This window comes from Loxodonta africana, unplaced genomic scaffold (genome assembly GCF_030014295.1).
Source record: "Loxodonta africana isolate mLoxAfr1 unplaced genomic scaffold, mLoxAfr1.hap2 scaffold_99, whole genome shotgun sequence".
NCBI classification, from domain to species: Eukaryota; Metazoa; Chordata; class Mammalia; order Proboscidea; family Elephantidae; genus Loxodonta; species Loxodonta africana.
The window spans coordinates 709,879-728,979 of record NW_026975673.1 but is presented as its reverse complement, the minus strand read 5'-3'; the positions used below and the strand labels follow the sequence as shown (position 1 = coordinate 728,979).

The 19,101-nt window shown below is 49.1% G+C and overlaps 12 non-coding genes across 12 annotated transcripts; all 12 read right to left on the bottom strand.

Annotated features, from left to right (window-relative positions):
- Positions 1-318: 318 nt before the first annotated feature.
- LOC111748000 (small nucleolar RNA SNORD115) lies at positions 319-396 on the bottom strand. The gene has a single exon (XR_002783943.2). It is a non-coding gene; the product is annotated as a small nucleolar RNA SNORD115 (small nucleolar RNA).
- Positions 397-2,014: 1,618 nt separating this feature from the next.
- On the bottom strand, positions 2,015-2,095 carry LOC111747969 (small nucleolar RNA SNORD115). The gene has a single exon (XR_002783913.2). It is a non-coding gene; the product is annotated as a small nucleolar RNA SNORD115 (small nucleolar RNA).
- Positions 2,096-3,712: 1,617 nt separating this feature from the next.
- Positions 3,713-3,790, bottom strand: LOC111747962 (small nucleolar RNA SNORD115). Its single transcript, XR_002783906.2, has one exon. It is a non-coding gene; the product is annotated as a small nucleolar RNA SNORD115 (small nucleolar RNA).
- A 1,618-nt stretch (positions 3,791-5,408) lies between these two features.
- Positions 5,409-5,489, bottom strand: LOC111747967 (small nucleolar RNA SNORD115). Its single transcript, XR_002783911.2, has one exon. It is a non-coding gene; the product is annotated as a small nucleolar RNA SNORD115 (small nucleolar RNA).
- Positions 5,490-7,106: 1,617 nt separating this feature from the next.
- LOC111748010 (small nucleolar RNA SNORD115) lies at positions 7,107-7,184 on the bottom strand. Its single transcript, XR_002783953.2, has one exon. It is a non-coding gene; the product is annotated as a small nucleolar RNA SNORD115 (small nucleolar RNA).
- A 1,617-nt stretch (positions 7,185-8,801) lies between these two features.
- LOC135230296 (small nucleolar RNA SNORD115) lies at positions 8,802-8,882 on the bottom strand. The gene has a single exon (XR_010320940.1). It is a non-coding gene; the product is annotated as a small nucleolar RNA SNORD115 (small nucleolar RNA).
- Positions 8,883-10,499: 1,617 nt separating this feature from the next.
- LOC111747991 (small nucleolar RNA SNORD115) lies at positions 10,500-10,577 on the bottom strand. The gene has a single exon (XR_002783934.1). It is a non-coding gene; the product is annotated as a small nucleolar RNA SNORD115 (small nucleolar RNA).
- A 1,618-nt stretch (positions 10,578-12,195) lies between these two features.
- On the bottom strand, positions 12,196-12,276 carry LOC135230372 (small nucleolar RNA SNORD115). The gene has a single exon (XR_010321017.1). It is a non-coding gene; the product is annotated as a small nucleolar RNA SNORD115 (small nucleolar RNA).
- A 1,593-nt stretch (positions 12,277-13,869) lies between these two features.
- LOC135230319 (small nucleolar RNA SNORD115) lies at positions 13,870-13,947 on the bottom strand. The gene has a single exon (XR_010320964.1). It is a non-coding gene; the product is annotated as a small nucleolar RNA SNORD115 (small nucleolar RNA).
- Positions 13,948-15,565: 1,618 nt separating this feature from the next.
- On the bottom strand, positions 15,566-15,646 carry LOC135230371 (small nucleolar RNA SNORD115). The gene has a single exon (XR_010321016.1). It is a non-coding gene; the product is annotated as a small nucleolar RNA SNORD115 (small nucleolar RNA).
- A 1,617-nt stretch (positions 15,647-17,263) lies between these two features.
- Positions 17,264-17,341, bottom strand: LOC135230300 (small nucleolar RNA SNORD115). The gene has a single exon (XR_010320945.1). It is a non-coding gene; the product is annotated as a small nucleolar RNA SNORD115 (small nucleolar RNA).
- A 1,618-nt stretch (positions 17,342-18,959) lies between these two features.
- On the bottom strand, positions 18,960-19,040 carry LOC135230370 (small nucleolar RNA SNORD115). Its single transcript, XR_010321015.1, has one exon. It is a non-coding gene; the product is annotated as a small nucleolar RNA SNORD115 (small nucleolar RNA).
- Positions 19,041-19,101: the final 61 nt, after the last annotated feature.

Genomic DNA, 19,101 nt, shown 5'->3' with positions numbered 1-19,101 from the left:
GTCAAGCACACACCAGGGGACATGCCTCAGCTTTGCCAGCAAACCCTACTGCCTTTTGCGGTGTATCCTCACTTGCCTAAGTGTCAGATGGGGCCAGGGCAAATCACGGGAAATCCCTCACCTCTTGTCCTCGCAACGGTGAACTCCTCGGAGGCAGGTTTTGCTAAAGGACACAAAAAGAGGAAAAGAGCCAAGGAATCAGCCTGACCAAAATCGGCCACCCAGGTCTTTTGGATTACTTGGTGCAGGTGAAAGAAATCAAAATGGGAGTCCGCTCTAAAGAAGATCGGTAAGGCGGGGCCAAAGGACTTTCCCACAGGGCCTCAGCATAACCTCTCTGAGCATGATTTTTAGGTCATCATCTCTCTTCGAGACAGATTATGTCATCATTGACCCCAGCCATATCACTCCCCAGGAAAAATCCCCTGAGACCTGAAGATGCTTACCACAAATGTCTTCCTTCCACGCAGGAAGGACAGTGGATGAGAGGGTTCACACATCGTCTTCCCGTTTCCCGGGCAGTTGGCTTGACCCCCATGAAAGCGGGACAAGAGACATCGACCTCACTAACCCTTTGAAAAGGGGAAATCAGTAAGACAGAGATCCCAGGAGAGAAACTCATTTCCCTAAGGCTATGCTTTCAGCCAGACATTCGCGAACACATGGACAAAATCAAGACAGCCATTTGCAACCCACTGGGGAGTCTGCTGACCCATGACAGAAGGAGAGAATCATGCAGTATTCAGAACAAGGCATAGAGGTCTCTGGATGTAGCACAAATTTTCAGGAGGACCCAGGCAAAAGGAGACTTTGCAATTGATTAAGCCTGAATGAGGTGTTGAAGGCAGCCAAATATGCGTCCACGGGCACTGTCCAGCGTGTGCGGACTCCCGGGAAATGGCACCCAAGAGTCCCCAGTACCGGGGGGCCTTCAAATCAGCTGGAGGACATTTGGAAAAGAATAGCTTTCCAAGAATTCTGCCAACACTTGTTAAAATTGCCACAGTCCTTCAACGCTTTCATTTCACCACTGAGCCATGGAGAGACGCAATCGAATCTACCTCAGGCCCCAATAATCCCCAGAGAGGGAACACATCTCCTCCTGTATATCAAGCATCAGAGGATCCCGTGGGGCACACGGAAAAGGAGTTCTATGGAATCTCTACAAGATTCCAAAGATCTGTCAAGAAAATGATCTTTCCACATGTGGAAGGCAGCAGTTATGCCTGCATTTCCTGATTAGACTCTCAGCAGATCCTGACCTCCTGTGGCATGAACCTGAAACTAGTCGTGACGCTCGCGACCCACTTACCGAATGGTATTGAACCTGACATTAGCTTTCTGACTCAAATATTGGTGCTGCTGCCTTTTCTTGAATGCTACAAAGAGGTGTCAGGCTACTCAGTTCTTCACCCAATACCAAGATGTCTGGGAAAGAGGCCCTGGAGATCCTAAGAGTCCAGTCGCCACTGACACAGGCTTTCAACTAGGGCAAGTCTCTCTGGTTTCTCCAGTAGAGCTGCTAGACACTCCCATCGCGTAAATAGTTGAGAGTTGAAAATATTCTCAAAATTCCGTAGACATACCCGACTGGGAACCGGACTAACAAAAATTACTCAAGTGGAAATTCTTCTAGGTTCCTGTGCTTCCTAACTATCCACCCGTGCATATCACCGCCCCTTGGTCAATCGGTCAGGTCAAGCTCAAGGCAGGGGACACGTCTCAGCCTTTCCACAAAACCCGACTGCCTCTTGGGCTCCATATTCACTTGTCTAGGTATCCCCAGGGACAAGGGAAAACCGCCGTCATTCACTCACCTTGAGTTCTTCCGGTGGTCAACCTCTTGAAAGCAGGTCTTTCTAAATCACAGACAAAGAGGAAAAGAGCCAAGGAATCAGCATGACAAAAATCGGTCAGGGAGGAGTTTCTGATGACTTGGTGATGGAAAAAGGGATCAAAACGGGGGTCCACTCTAAAGGAGATCATTAACGTTGGGGAAAAGGAGTTTCTCTCTGGGCCTCAGCGTGATCCTATTGTGCATGATTTTTATGTCATCATCTCTCTTCGAGACAAGTTGAGGTGTCTTCATTGACCCGAGACATCTCAAACCCCGGGAAAAATCACCTGAGTCCTCAAGGTCCTCACCACTGACATCGTCCTTCCAGCCCGCAATCACGCAGGAGGAGAAGGTTCGCACATCCTCTTCCGGTGTCCCGGGGAGTAGCTTGACCCTCAGGAAAGCAGTAAAACAGGCTTCGACCTTGCAATCCTTTTAGGAAGGGCAAAGAGGTAAGTCAGACATCAGACGAGAGACATTCATTGCCTAACAGCTATGCTTTTTCCACATATAGCCCAAAATAGGGACAAAATCAAGACACACACTTCTGGCCCGTTAGTGAGACTGCTGACCCTTGACAGAAAGGCAGACACGTGCCAGATCAAGACAAGGCGTAGAGGGCTCCGAATGGAGAAAAATACTCAGGCAGTCCCAGCCAAGAACAGGCTTTTCATTTGATCAGCCCCGGCTAATGTCTACAAGGAAGCCAAATCTGTGTCCCCAGGCACGGATCCGTGCTGAGCACTTCCAGGAAATGACATCCACGGGTTCCCAAAACTGGGGATCTTCAAAGGAGCTGTGGGACACTCGGAAGAGTGCTTTCACCAAGAATTTGGCCCGAAATTCCACTAGGCATTTCCAGAGTTTGATTTCAACCTTGTGCCATGGAGAGACACACTCCAGGCCACCTCATTCCCCAAGAATGGCAACACAGGGAACACATCTCCTCCTGTTTATCAACCATCAGAGGATTCCTTGGCACAAAGAGAGCAGGAGTCTTATGGAACCTCTACAGGATTCCAACGAACTCTGTAGGAACAGTGATTTTTGCACATGTGCAGGGCAGCACTTAGGCCTGCTTTCACTGTCTAGAGCTCCAGGGAAACATGACCTCCTGTGGCATCAACCTGAAAGTGCTCCTGACCCTCGTGTCCCCTTCACACCTGGCATCGACCCTGACTTTAGATTTTCTACGCAGTTATCTGTGCAGCTACCTTTACTTGAAAGCTGGAGCCAGCTATCAGACTACTGAGTCGCTCATCCAAGTTCAAGATTCATGTTAAAAGCGCCCTGGAAATCCTACGAGTCCAACCGCAACTGACACACGCTTTCAATTACAGCAAGTTGACCGGTCTCCTGTAGAGCTCTGAGCCATTCACATCTCATAAATATCTCAGGAAAATACATTTTTCTAGTTGGCCGCTTCTCCCATTTCAGTAGGCCGTATCGGACTTGGACCCAGGCTATCGAAGATGACCCCAGCGCACATTTTTCAGGATTCTCTGATTCCTAAGTATCCACCCACGCACATCACCGCCACTTAGTCAACCAGGCAAAGTCAAGCACACACCAGGGGACATACCTCAGCTTTGCCAGCAAACCCTATTGCCTTTTGCGGTGTATCCTCACTTGCCTAAGTGTCAGATGGGGCCAGGGCAAATCACGGGAAATCCCTCACCTCTTGTCCTCGCAACGGTGAACTCCTCGGAGGCAGGTTTTGCTAAAGGACACAAAAAGAGGAAAAGAGCCAAGGAATCAGCCTGACCAAAATCGGCCACCCAGGTCTTTTGGATTACTTGGTGCAGGTGAAAGAAATCAAAATGGGAGTCCGCTCTAAAGAAGATCGGTAAGGCGGGGCCAAAGGACTTTCCCACAGGGCCTCAGCATAACCTCTCTGAGCATGATTTTTAGGTCATCATCTCTCTTCGAGACAGATTATGTCATCATTGACCCCAGCCATATCACTCCCCAGGAAAAATCCCCTGAGACCTGAAGATGCTTACCACAAATGTCTTCCTTCCACGCAGGAAGGACAGTGGATGAGAGGGTTCACACATCGTCTTCCCCTTTCCCGGGCAGTTGGCTTGACCCCCATGAAAGCGGGACAAGAGACATCGACCTCACTAACCCTTTGAAAAGGGGAAATCAGTAAGACAGGGATCCCAGGAGAGAAACTCATTTCCCTAAGGCTATGCTTTCAGCCAGACATTCGCGAACACATGGACAAAATCAAGACAGCCATTTGCAACCCACTGGGGAGTCTGCTGACCCATGACAGAAGGAGAGAATCATGCAGTATTCAGAACAAGGCATAGAGGTCTCTGGATGTAGCACAAATTTTCAGGAGGACCCAGGCAAAAGGAGACTTTGCAATTGATTAAGCCTGAATGAGGTGTTGAAGGCAGCCAAATATGCGTCCACGGGCACTGTCCAGCGTGTGCGGACTCCCGGGAAATGGCACCCAAGAGTCCCCAGTACCGGGGGGCCTTCAAATCAGCTGGAGGACATTTGGAAAAGAATAGCTTTCCAAGAATTCTGCCAACACTTGTTAAAATTGCCACAGTCCTTCAACGCTTTCATTTCACCACTGAGCCATGGAGAGACGCAATCGAATCTACCTCAGGCCCCAATAATCCCCAGAGAGGGAACACATCTCCTCCTGTATATCAAGCATCAGAGGATCCCGTGGGGCACACGGAAAAGGAGTTCTATGGAATCTCTACAAGATTCCAAAGATCTGTCAAGAAAATGATCTTTCCACATGTGGAAGGCAGCAGTTATGCCTGCATTTCCTGATTAGACTCTCAGCAGATCCTGACCTCCTGTGGCATGAACCTGAAACTAGTCGTGACGCTCGCGACCCACTTACCGAATGGTATTGAACCTGACATTAGCTTTCTGACTCAAATATTGGTGCTGCTGCCTTTTCTTGAATGCTACAACGAGGTGTCAGGCTACTCAGTTCTTCACCCAATACCAAGATGTCTGGGAAAGAGGCCCTGGAGATCCTAAGAGTCCAGTCGCCACTGACACAGGCTTTCAACTAGGGCAAGTCTCTCTGGTTTCTCCAGTAGAGCTGCTAGACACTCCCATCGCGTAAATAGTTGAGAGTTGAAAATATTCTCAAAATTCCGTAGACATACCCGACTGGGAACCGGACTAACAAAAATTACTCAAGTGGAAATTCTTCTAGGTTCCTGTGCTTCCTAACTATCCACCCGTGCATATCACCGCCACTTGGTCAATCGGTCAGGTCAAGCTCAAGGCAGGGGACACGTCTCAGCCTTTCCACAAAACCCGACTGCCTCTTGGGCTCCATATTCACTTGTCTAGGTATCCCCAGGGACAAGGGAAAACCGCCGTCATTCACTCACCTTGAGTTCTTCCGGTGGTCAACCTCTTGAAAGCAGGTCTTTCTAAATCACAGACAAAGAGGAAAAGAGCCAAGGAATCAGCATGACAAAAATCGGTCAGGGAGGAGTTTCTGATGACTTGGTGATGGAAAAAGGGATCAAAACGGGGGTCCACTCTAAAGGAGATCATTAACGTTGGGGAAAAGGAGTTTCTCTCTGGGCCTCAGCGTGATCCTATTGTGCATGATTTTTATGTCATCATCTCTCTTCGAGACAAGTTGAGGTGTCTTCATTGACCCGAGACATCTCAAACCCCGGGAAAAATCACCTGAGTCCTCAAGGTCCTCACCACTGACATCGTCCTTCCAGCCCGCAATCACGCAGGAGGAGAAGGTTCGCACATCCTCTTCCGGTGTCCCGGGGAGTAGCTTGACCCTCAGGAAAGCAGTAAAACAGGCTTCGACCTTGCAATCCTTTTAGGAAGGGCAAAGAGGTAAGTCAGACATCAGACGAGAGACATTCATTGCCTAACAGCTATGCTTTTTCCACATATAGCCCAAAATAGGGACAAAATCAAGACACACACTTCTGGCCCGTTAGTGAGACTGCTGACCCTTGACAGAAAGGCAGACACGTGCCAGATCAAGACAAGGCGTAGAGGGCTCCGAATGGAGAAAAATACTCAGGCAGTCCCAGCCAAGAACAGGCTTTTCATTTGATCAGCCCCGGCTAATGTCTACAAGGAAGCCAAATCTGTGTCCCCAGGCACGGATCCGTGCCGAGCACTTCCAGGAAATGACATCCACGGGTTCCCAAAGCTGGGGATCTTCAAAGGAGCTGTGGGACACTCGGAAGAGTGCTTTCACCAAGAATTTGGCCCGAAATTCCACTAGGCATTTCCAGAGTTTGATTTCAACCTTGTGCCATGGAGAGACACACTCCAGGCCACCTCATTCCCCAAGAATGGCAACACAGGGAACACATCTCCTCCTGTTTATCAACCATCAGAGGATTCCTTGGCACAAAGAGAGCAGGAGTCTTATGGAACCTCTACAGGATTCCAACGAACTCTGTAGGAACAGTGATCTTTGCACATGTGCAGGGCAGCACTTAGGCCTGCTTTCACTGTCTAGAGCTCCAGGGAAACATGACCTCCTGTGGCATCAACCTGAAAGTGCTCCTGACCCTCGTGTCCCCTTCACACCTGGCATCGACCCTGACTTTAGATTTTCTACGCAGTTATCTGTGCAGCTACCTTTACTTGAAAGCTGGAGCCAGCTATCAGACTACTGAGTCGCTCATCCAATTTCAAGATTCATGGGAAAAGCGCCCTGCAAATCCTACGAGTCCAACCGCAACTGACACACGCTTTCAATTACAGCAAGTTGACCGGTCTCCTGTAGAGCTCTGAGCCATTCACATCTCATAAATATCTCAGGAAAACCCATTTTTCTAGTTGGCCGCTTCTCCCATTTCAGTAGGCCGTATCGGACTTGGACCCAGGCTATCGAAGATGACCCCAGCGCACATTTTTCAGGATTCTCTGATTCCTAAGTATCCACCCACGCACATCACCGCCACTTAGTCAACCAGGCAAAGTCAAGCACACACCAGGGGACATGCCTCAGCTTTGCCAGCAAACCCTACTGCCTTTTGCGGTGTATCCTCACTTGCCTAAGTGTCAGATGGGGCCAGGGCAAATCACGGGAAATCCCTCACCTCTTGTCCTCGCAACGGTGAACTCCTCGGAGGCAGGTTTTGCTAAAGGACACAAAAAGAGGAAAAGAGCCAAGGAATCAGCCTGACCAAAATCGGCCACCCAGGTCTTTTGGATTACTTGGTGCAGGTGAAAGAAATCAAAATGGGAGTCCGCTCTAAAGAAGATCGGTAAGGCGGGGCCAAAGGACTTTCCCACAGGGCCTCAGCATAACCTCTCTGAGCATGATTTTTAGGTCATCATCTCTCTTCCAGACAGATTATGTCATCATTGACCCCAGCCATATCACTCCCCAGGAAAAATCCCCTGAGACCTGAAGATGCTTACCACAAATGTCTTCCTTCCACGCAGGAAGGACAGTGGATGAGAGGGTTCACACATCGTCTTCCCGTTTCCCGGGCAGTTGGCTTGACCCCCATGAAAGCGGGACAAGAGACATCGACCTCACTAACCCTTTGAAAAGGGGAAATCAGTAAGACAGAGATCCCAGGAGAGAAACTCATTTCCCTAAGGCTATGCTTTCAGCCAGACATTCGCGAACACATGGACAAAATCAAGACAGCCATTTGCAACCCACTGGGGAGTCTGCTGACCCATGACAGAAGGAGAGAATCATGCAGTATTCAGAACAAGGCATAGAGGTCTCTGGATGTAGCACAAATTTTCAGGAGGACCAGGCAAAAGGAGACTTTGCAATTGATTAAGCCTGACTGAGGTGTTGAAGGCAGCCAAATATGCGTCCACGGGGAATGTCCAGCGTGTGCGGACTCCCGGGAAATGGCACCCAAGAGTCCCCAGTACCGGGGGGCCTTCAAATCAGCTGGAGGACATTTGGAAAAGAATAGCTTTCCAAGAATTCTGCCAACACTTGTTAAAATTGCCACAGTCCTTCAACGCTTTCATTTCACCACTGAGCCATGGAGAGACGCAATCGAATCTACCTCAGGCCCCAATAATCCCCAGAGAGGGAACACATCTCCTCCTGTATATCAAGCATCAGAGGATCCCGTGGGGCACACGGAAAAGGAGTTCTATGGAATCTCTACAAGATTCCAAAGATCTGTCAAGAAAATGATCTTTCCACATGTGGAAGGCAGCAGTTATGCCTGCATTTCCTGATTAGACTCTCAGCAGATCCTGACCTCCTGTGGCATGAACCTGAAACTAGTCGTGACGCTCGCGACCCACTTACCGAATGGTATTGAACCTGACATTAGCTTTCTGACTCAAATATTGGTGCTGCTGCCTTTTCTTGAATGCTACAACGAGGTGTCAGGCTACTCAGTTCTTCACCCAATACCAGGATGTCTGGGAAAGAGGCCCTGGAGATCCTAAGAGTCCAGTCGCCACTGACACAGGCTTTCAACTAGGGCAAGTCTCTCTGGTTTCTCCAGTAGAGCTGCTAGACACTCCCATCGCGTAAATAGTTGAGAGTTGAAAATATTCTCAAAATTCCGTAGACATACCCGACTGGGAACCGGACTATCAAAAATTACTCAAGTGGAAATTCTTCTAGGTTCCTGTGCTTCCTAACTATCCACCCGTGCATATCACCGCCCCTTGGTCAATCGGTCAGGTCAAGCTCAAGGCAGGGGACACGTCTCAGCCTTTCCACAAAACCCGACTGCCTCTTGGGCTCCATATTCACTTGTCTAGGTATCCCCAGGGACAAGGGAAAACCGCCGTCATTCACTCACCTTGAGTTCTTCCGGTGGTCAACCTCTTGAAAGCAGGTCTTTCTAAATCACAGACAAAGAGGAAAAGAGCCAAGGAATCAGCATGACAAAAATCGGTCAGGGAGGAGTTTCTGATCACTTGGTCATGGAAAAAGGGATCAAAACGGGGGTCCACTCTAAAGGAGATCATTAACGTTGGGGAAAAGGAGTTTCTCTCTGGGCCTCAGCGTGATCCTATTGTGCATGATTTTTATGTCATCATCTCTCTTCGAGACAAGTTGAGGTGTCTTCATTGACCCGAGACATCTCAAACCCCGGGAAAAATCACCTGAGTCCTCAAGGTCCTCACCACTGACATCGTCCTTCCAGCCCGCAATCACGCAGGAGGAGAAGGTTCGCACATCCTCTTCCGGTGTCCCGGGGAGTAGCTTGACCCTCAGGAAAGCAGTAAAACAGGCTTCGACCTTGCAATCCTTTTAGGAAGGGCAAAGAGGTAAGTCAGACATCAGACGAGAGACATTCATTGCCTAACAGCTATGCTTTTTCCACATATAGCCCAAAATAGGGACAAAATCAAGACACACACTTCTGGCCCGTTAGTGAGACTGCTGACCCTTGACAGAAAGGCAGACACGTGCCAGATCAAGACAAGGCGTAGAGGGCTCCGAATGGAGAAAAATACTCAGGCAGTCCCAGCCAAGAACAGGCTTTTCATTTGATCAGCCCTGGCTAATGTCTACAAGGAAGCCAAATCTGTGTCCCCAGGCACGGATCCGTGCCGAGCACTTCCAGGAAATGACATCCACGGGTTCCCAAAACTGGGGATCTTCAAAGGAGCTGTGGGACACTCGGAAGAGTGCTTTCACCAAGAATTTGGCCCGAAATTCCACTAGGCATTTCCAGAGTTTGATTTCAACCTTGTGCCATGGAGAGACACACTCCAGGCCACCTCATTCCCCAAGAATGGCAACACAGGGAACACATCTCCTCCTGTTTATCAACCATCAGAGGATTCCTTGGCACAAAGAGAGCAGGAGTCTTATGGAACCTCTACAGGATTCCAACGAACTCTGTAGGAACAGTGATCTTTGCACATGTGCAGGGCAGCACTTAGGCCTGCTTTCACTGTCTAGAGCTCCAGGGAAACATGACCTCCTGTGGCATCAACCTGAAAGTGCTCCTGACCCTCGTGTCCCCTTCACACCTGGCATCGACCCTGACTTTAGATTTTCTACGCAGTTATCTGTGCAGCTACCTTTACTTGAAAGCTGGAGCCAGCTATCAGACTACTGAGTCGCTCATCCAATTTCAAGATTCATGGGAAAAGCGCCCTGCAAATCCTACGAGTCCAACCGCAACTGACACACGCTTTCAATTACAGCAAGTTGACCGGTCTCCTGTAGAGCTCTGAGCCATTCACATCTCATAAATATCTCAGGAAAATACATTTTTCTAGTTGGCCGCTTCTCCCATTTCAGTAGGCCGTATCGGACTTGGACCCAGGCTATCGAAGATGACCCCAGCACACATTTTTCAGGATTCTCTGATTCCTAAGTATCCACCCACGCACATCACCGCCACTTAGTCAACCAGGCAAAGTCAAGCACACACCAGGGGACATGCCTCAGCTTTGCCAGCAAACCCTACTGCCTTTTGCGGTGTATCCTCACTTGCCTAAGTGTCAGATGGGGCCAGGGCAAATCACGGGAAATCCCTCACCTCTTGTCCTCGCAACGGTGAACTCCTCGGAGGCAGGTTTTGCTAAAGGACACAAAAAGAGGAAAAGAGCCAAGGAATCAGCCTGACCAAAATCGGCCACCCAGGTCTTTTGGATTACTTGGTGCAGGTGAAAGAAATCAAAATGGGAGTCCGCTCTAAAGAAGATCGGTAAGGCGGGGCCAAAGGACTTTCCCACAGGGCCTCAGCATAACCTCTCTGAGCATGATTTTTAGGTCATCATCTCTCTTCGAGACAGATTATGTCATCATTGACCCCAGCCATATCACTCCCCAGGAAAAATCCCCTGAGACCTGAAGATGCTTACCACAAATGTCTTCCTTCCACGCAGGAAGGACAGTGGATGAGAGGGTTCACACATCGTCTTCCCGTTTCCCGGGCAGTTGGCTTGACCCCCATGAAAGTGGGACAAGAGACATCGACCTCACTAACCCTTTGAAAAGGGGAAATCAGTAAGACAGAGATCCCAGAAGAGAAACTCATTTCCCTAAGGCTATGCTTTCAGCCAGACATTCGCGAACACATGGACAAAATCAAGACAGCCATTTGCAACCCACTGGGGAGTCTGCTGACCCATGACAGAAGGAGAGAATCATGTAGTATTCAGAACAAGGCATAGAGGTCTCTGGATGTAGCACAAATTTTCAGGAGGACCCAGGCAAAAGGAGACTTTGCAATTGATTAAGCCTGACTGAGGTGTTGAAGGCAGCCAAATATGCGTCCACGGGCACTGTCCAGCGTGTGCGGACTCCCGGGAAATGGCACCCAAGAGTCCCCAGTACCGGGGGACCTTCAAATCAGCTGGAGGACATTTGGAAAAGAATAGCTTTCCAAGAATTCTGCCAACACTTGTTAAAATTGCCACAGTCCTTCAACGCTTTCATTTCACCACTGAGCCATGGAGAGACGCAATCGAATCTACCTCAGGCCCCAATAATCCCCAGAGAGGGAACACATCTCCTCCTGTATATCAAGCATCAGAGGATCCCGTGGGGCACACGGAAAAGGAGTTCTATGGAATCTCTACAAGATTCCAAAGATCTGTCAAGAAAATGATCTTTCCACATGTGGAAGGCAGCAGTTATGCCTGCATTTCCTGATTAGACTCTCAGCAGATCCTGACCTCCTGTGGCATGAACCTGAAACTAGTCGTGACGCTCGCGACCCACTTACCGAATGGTATTGAACCTGACATTAGCTTTCTGACTCAAATATTGGTGCTGCTGCCTTTTCTTGAATGCTACAACGAGGTGTCAGGCTACTCAGTTCTTCACCCAATACCAAGATGTCTGGGAAAGAGGCCCTGGAGATCCTAAGAGTCCAGTCGCCACTGACACAGGCTTTCAACTAGGGCAAGTCTCTCTGGTTTCTCCAGTAGAGCTGCTAGACACTCCCATCGCGTAAATAGTTGAGAGTTGAAAATATTCTCAAAATTCCGTAGACATACCCGACTGGGAACCGGACTATCAAAAATTACTCAAGTGGAAATTCTTCTAGGTTCCTGTGCTTCCTAACTATCCACCCGTGCATATCACCACCCCTTGGTCAATCGGTCAGGTCAAGCTCAAGGCAGGGGACACGTCTCAGCCTTTTCACAAAACCCGACTGCCTCTTGGGCTCCATATTCACTTGTCTAGGTATCCCCAGGGACAAGGGAAAACCGCCGTCATTCACTCACTTTGAGTTCTTCCGGTGGTGAACCTCTTGAAAGCAGGTCTTTCTAAATCACAGACAAAGAGGAAAAGAGCCAAGGAATCAGCATGACAAAAATCGGTCACGGAGGAGTTTCTGATCACTTGGTGATGGAAAAAGGGATCAAAACGGGGGTCCACTCTAAAGGAGATCATTAACGTTGGGGAAAAGGAGTTTCTCTCTGGACCTCAGCGTGATCCTATTGTGCATGATTTTTATGTCATCATCTCTCTTCGAGACAAGTTGAGGTGTCTTCATTGACCCGAGACATCTCAAACCCCGGGAAAAATCACCTGAGTCCTCAAGGTCCTCACCACTGACATCGTCCTTCCAGCCCGCAATCACGCAGGAGGAGAAGGTTCGCACATCCTCTTCCGGTGTCCCGGGGAGTAGCTTGACCCTCAGGAAAGCAGTAAAACAGGCTTCGACCTTGCAATCCTTTTAGGAAGGGCAAAGAAGTAAGTCAGACATCAGACGAGAGACATTCATTGCCTAACAGCTATGCTTTTTCCACATATAGCCCAAAATAGGGACAAAATCAAGACACACACTTCTGGCCCGTTAGTGAGACTGCTGACCCTTGACAGAAAGGCAGACACGTGCCAGATCAAGACAAGGCGTAGAGGGCTCCGAATGGAGAAAAATACTCAGGCAGTCCCAGCCAAGAACAGGCTTTTCATTTGATCAGCCCCGGCTAATGTCTACAAGGAAGCCAAATCTGTGTCCCCACGCACGGATCCGTGCCGAGCACTTCCAGGAAATGACATCCACGGGTTCCCAAAACTGGGGATCTTCAAAGGAGCTGTGGGACACTCGGAAGAGTGCTTTCACCAAGAATTTGGCCCGAAATTCCACTAGGCATTTCCAGAGTTTGATTTCAACCTTGTGCCATGGAGAGACACACTCCAGGCCACCTCATTCCCCAAGAATGGCAACACAGGGAACACATCTCCTCCTGTTTATCAACCATCAGAGGATTCCTTGGCCCAAAGAGAGCAGGAGTCTTATGGAACCTCTACAGGATTCCAACGAACTCTGTAGGAACAGTGATCTTTGCACATGTGCAAGGCAGCACTTACGCCTGCTTTCACTGTCTAGAGCTCCAGGGAAACATGACCTCCTGTGGCATCAACCTGAAAGTGCTCCTGACCCTCGTGTCCCCTTCACACCTGGCATCGACCCTGACTTTAGATTTTCTATGCAGTTATCTGTGCAGCTACCTTTACTTGAAAGCTGGAGCCAGCTATCAGACTACTGAGTCGCTCATCCAATTTCAAGATTCATGGGAAAAGCGCCCTGCAAATCCTACGAGTCCAACCGCAACTGACACACGCTTTCAATTACAGCAAGTTGACCGGTCTCCTGTAGAGCTCTGAGCCATTCACATCTCATAAATATCTCAGGAAAACCCATTTTTCTAGTTGGCCGTTTCTCCCATTTCAGTAGGCCGTATCGGACTTGGACCCAGGCTATCGAAGATGACCCCAGCGCACATTTTTCAGGATTCTCTGATTCCTAAGTATCCACCCACGCACATCACCGCCACTTAGTCAACCAGGCAAAGTCAAGCACACACCAGGGGACATGCCTCAGCTTTGCCAGCAAACCCTACTGCCTAAGTGTCAGATGGGGCCAGGGCAAATCACGGGAAATCCCTCACCTCTTGTCCTCGCAACGGTGAACTCCTCGGAGGCAGGTTTTGCTAAAGGACACAAAAAGAGGAAAAGAGCCAAGGAATCAGCCTGACCAAAATCGGCCACCCAGGTCTTTTGGATTACTTGGTGCAGGTGAAAGAAATCAAAATGGGAGTCCGCTCTAAAGAAGATCGGTAAGGCGGGGCCAAAGGACTTTCCCACAGGGCCTCAGCATAACCTCTCTGAGCATGATTTTTAGGTCATCATCTCTCTTCCAGACAGATTATGTCATCATTGACCCCAGCCATATCACTCCCCAGGAAAAATCCCCTGAGACCTGAAGATGCTTACCACAAATGTCTTCCTTCCACGCAGGAAGGACAGTGGATGAGAGGGTTCACACATCGTCTTCCCGTTTCCCGGGCAGTTGGCTTGACCCCCATGAAAGCGGGACAAGAGACATCGACCTCACTAACCCTTTGAAAAGGGGAAATCAGTAAGACAGAGATCCCAGAAGAGAAACTCATTTCCCTAAGGCTATGCTTTCAGCCAGACATTCGCGAACACATGGACAAAATCAAGACAGCCATTTGCAACCCACTGGGGAGTCTGCTGACCCATGACAGAAGGAGAGAATCATGTAGTATTCAGAACAAGGCATAGAGGTCTCTGGATGTAGCACAAATTTTCAGGAGGACCCAGGCAAAAGGAGACTTTGCAATTGATTAAGCCTGACTGAGGTGTTGAAGGCAGCCAAGTATGCGTCCACGGGCACTGTCCAGCGTGTGCGGACTCCCGGGAAATGGCACCCAAGAGTCCCCAGTACCGGGGGACCTTCAAATCAGCTGGAGGACATTTGGAAAAGAATAGCTTTCCAAGAATTCTGCCAACACTTGTTAAAATTGCCACAGTCCTTCAACGCTTTCATTTCACCACTGAGCCATGGAGAGACGCAATCGAATCTACCTCAGGCCCCAATAATCCCCAGAGAGGGAACACATCTCCTCCTGTATATCAAGCATCAGAGGATCCCGTGGGGCACACGGAAAAGGAGTTCTATGGAATCTCTACAAGATTCCAAAGATCTGTCAAGAAAATGATCTTTCCACATGTGGAAGGCAGCAGTTATGCCTGCATTTCCTGATTAGACTCTCAGCAGATCCTGACCTCCTGTGGCATGAACCTGAAACTAGTCGTGACGCTCGCGACCCACTTACCGAATGGTATTGAACCTGACATTAGCTTTCTGACTCAAATATTGGTGCTGCTGCCTTTTCTTGAATGCTACAACGAGGTGTCAGGCTACTCAGTTCTTCACCCAATACCAAGATGTCTGGGAAAGAGGCCCTGGAGATCCTAAGAGTCCAGTCGCCACTGACACAGGCTTTCAACTAGGGCAAGTCTCTCTGGTTTCTCCAGTAGAGCTGCTAGACACTCCCATCGCGTAAATAGTTGAGAGTTGAAAATATTCTCAAAATTCCGTAGACATACCCGACTGGGAACCGGACTATCAAAAATTACTCAAGTGGAAATTCTTCTAGGTTCCTGTGCTTCCTAACTATCCACCCGTGCATATCACCGCCCCTTGGTCAATCGGTCAGGTCAAGCTCAAGGCAGGGGACACGTCTCAGCCTTTCCACAAAACCCGACTGCCTCTTGGGCTCCATATTCACTTGTCTAGGTATCCCCAGGGACAAGGGAAAACCGCCGTCATTCACTCACTTTGAGTTCTTCCGGTGGTGAACCTCTTGAAAGCAGGTCTTTCTAAATCACAGACAAAGAGGAAAAGAGCCAAGGAATCAGCATGACAAAAATCGGTCAGGGAGGAGTTTCTGATCACTTGGTGATGGAAAAAGGGATCAAAACGGGGATCCACTCTAAAGGAGATCATTAACGTTGGGGAAAAGGAGTTTCTCTCTGGACCTCAGCGTGATCCTATTGTGCATGATTTTTATGTCATCATCTCTCTTCGAGACAAGTTGAGGTGTCTTCATTGACCCGAGACATCTCAAACCCCGGGAAAAATCACCTGAGTCCTCAAGGTCCTCACCACTGACATCGTCCTTCCAGCCCGCAATCACGCAGGAGGAGAAGGTTCGCACATCCTCTTCCGGTGTCCCGGGGAGTAGCTTGACCCTCAGGAAAGCAGTAAAACAGGCTTCGACCTTGCAATCCTTTTAGGAAGGGCAAAGAAGTAAGTCAGACATCAGACGAGAGACATTCATTGCCTAACAGCTATGCTTTTTCCACATATAGCCCAAAATAGGGACAAAATCAAGACACACACTTCTGGCCCGTTAGTGAGACTGCTGACCCTTGACAGAAAGGCAGACACGTGCCAGATCAAGACAAGGCGTAGAGGGCTCCGAATGGAGAAAAATACTCAGGCAGTCCCAGCCAAGAACAGGCTTTTCATTTGATCAGCCCCGGCTAATGTCTACAAGGAAGCCAAATCTGTGTCCCCACGCACGGATCCGTGCCGAGCACTTCCAGGAAATGACATCCACGGGTTCCCAAAACTGGGGATCTTCAAAGGAGCTGTGGGACACTCGGAAGAGTGCTTTCACCAAGAATTTGGCCCGAAATTCCACTAGGCATTTCCAGAGTTTGATTTCAACCTTGTGCCATGGAGAGACACACTCCAGGCCACCTCATTCCCCAAGAATGGCAACACAGGGAACACATCTCCTCCTGTTTATCAACCATCAGAGGATTCCTTGGCCCAAAGAGAGCAGGAGTCTTATGGAACCTCTACAGGATTCCAACGAACTCTGTAGGAACAGTGATCTTTGCACATGTGCAAGGCAGCACTTACGCCTGCTTTCACTGTCTAGAGCTCCAGGGAAACATGACCTCCTGTGGCATCAACCTGAAAGTGCTCCTGACCCTCGTGTCCCCTTCACACCTGGCATCGACCCTGACTTTAGATTTTCTATGCAGTTATCTGTGCAGCTACCTTTACTTGAAAGCTGGAGCCAGCTATCAGACTACTGAGTCGCTCATCCAATTTCAAGATTCATGGGAAAAGCGCCCTGCAAATCCTACGAGTCCAACCGCAACTGACACACGCTTTCAATTACAGCAAGTTGACCGGTCTCCTGTAGAGCTCTGAGCCATTCACATCTCATAAATATCTCAGGAAAACCCATTTTTCTAGTTGGCCGTTTCTCCCATTTCAGTAGGCCGTATCGGACTTGGACCCAGGCTATCGAAGATGACCCCAGCGCACATTTTTCAGGATTCTCTGATTCCTAAGTATCCACCCACGCACATCACCGCCACTTAGTCAACCAGGCAAAGTCAAGCACACACCAGGGGACATGCCTCAGCTTTGCCAGCAAACCCTACTGCCTTTTGCGGTGTATCCTCACTTGCCTAAGTGTCAGATGGGGCCAGGGCAAATCACGGGAAATCCCTCACCTCTTGTCCTCGCAACGGTGAACTCCTCGGAGGCAGGTTTTGCTAAAGGACACAAAAAGAGGAAAAGAGCCAAGGAATCAGCCTGACCAAAATCGGCCACCCAGGTCTTTTGGATTACTTGGTGCAGGTGAAAGAAATCAAAATGGGAGTCCGCTCTAAAGAAGATCGGTAAGGCGGGGCCAAAGGACTTTCCCACAGGGCCTCAGCATAACCTCTCTGAGCATGATTTTTAGGTCATCATCTCTCTTCGAGACAGATTATGTCATCATTGACCCCAGCCATATCACTCCCCAGGAAAAATCCCCTGAGACCTGAAGATGCTTACCACAAATGTCTTCCTTCCACGCAGGAAGGACAGTCGATGAGAGGGTTCACAATTCGTCTTCCCGTTTCCCGGGCAGTTGGCTTGACCCCCATGAAAGCGGGACAAGAGACATCGACCTCACTAACCCTTTGAAAAGGGGAAATCAGTAAGACAGAGATCCCAGGAGAGAAACTCATTTCCCTAAGGCTATGCTTTCAGCCAGACATTGGCGAACACATGGACAAAATCAAGACAGCCATTTGCAACCCACTGGGGAGTCTGCTGACCCATGACAGAAGGAGAGAATCATGCAGTATTCAGAACAAGGCATAGAGGTCTCTGGATGTAGCACAAATTTTCAGGAGGACCCAGGCAAAAGGAGACTTTGCAAATGATTAAGCCTGACTGAGGTGTTGAAGGCAGCCAAATATGCGTCCACGGGCACTGTCCAGCGTGTGCGGACTCCCGGGAAATGGCACCCAAGAGTCCCCAGTACCGGGGGACCTTCAAATCAGCTGGAGGACATTTGGAAAAGAATAGCTTTCCAAGAATTCTGCCAACACTTGTTAAAATTGCCACAGTCCTTCAACGCTTTCATTTCACCCCTGAGCCATGGAGAGACGCAATCGAATCTACCTCAGGCCCCAATAATCCCCAGAGAGGGAACACATCTCCTCCTGTATATCAAGCATCAGAGGATCCCGTGGGGCACACGGAAAAGGAGTTCTATGGAATCTCTACAAGATTCCAAAGATCTGTCAAGAAAATGATCTTTCCACATGTGGAAGGCAGCAGTTATGCCTGCATTTCCTGATTAGACTCTCAGCAGATCCTGACCTCCTGTGGCATGAACCTGAAACTAGTCGTGACGCTCGCGACCCACTTACCGAATGGTATTGAACCTGACATTAGCTTTCTGACTCAAATATTGGTGCTGCTGCCTTTTCTTGAATGCTACAACGAGGTGTCAGGCTACTCAGTTCTTCACCCAATACCAAGATGTCTGGGAAAGAGGCCCTGGAGATCCTAAGAGTCCAGTCGCCACTGACACAGGCTTTCAACTAGGGCAAGTCTCTCTGGTTTCTCCAGTAGAGCTGCTAGACACTCCCATCGCGTAAATAGTTGAGAGTTGAAAATATTCTCAAAATTCCGTAGACATACCCGACTGGGAACCGGACTATCAAAAATTACTCAAGTGGAAATTCTTCTAGGTTCCTGTGCTTCCTAACTATCCACCCGTGCATATCACCACCCCTTGGTCAATCGGTCAGGTCAAGCTCAAGGCAGGGGACACGTCTCAGCCTTTCCACAAAACCCGACTGCCTCTTGGGCTCCATATTCACTTGTCTAGGTATCCCCAGGGACAAGGGAAAACCGCCGTCATTCACTCACCTTGAGTTCTTCCGGTGGTCAACCTCTTGAAAGCAGGTCTTTCTAAATCACAGACAAAGAGGAAAAGAGCCAAGGAATCAGCATGACAAAAATCAGTCAGGGAGGAGTTTCTGATCACTTGGTGATGGAAAAAGGGATCAAAACGGGGATCCACTCTAAAGGAGATCATTAACGTTGGGGAAAAGGAGTTTCTCTCTGGACCTCAGCGTGATCCTATTGTGCATGATTTTTATGTCATCATCTCTCTTCGAGACAAGTTGAGGTGTCTTCATTGACCCGAGACATCTCAAACCCCGGGAAAAATCACCTGAGTCCTCAAGGTCCTCACCACTGACATCG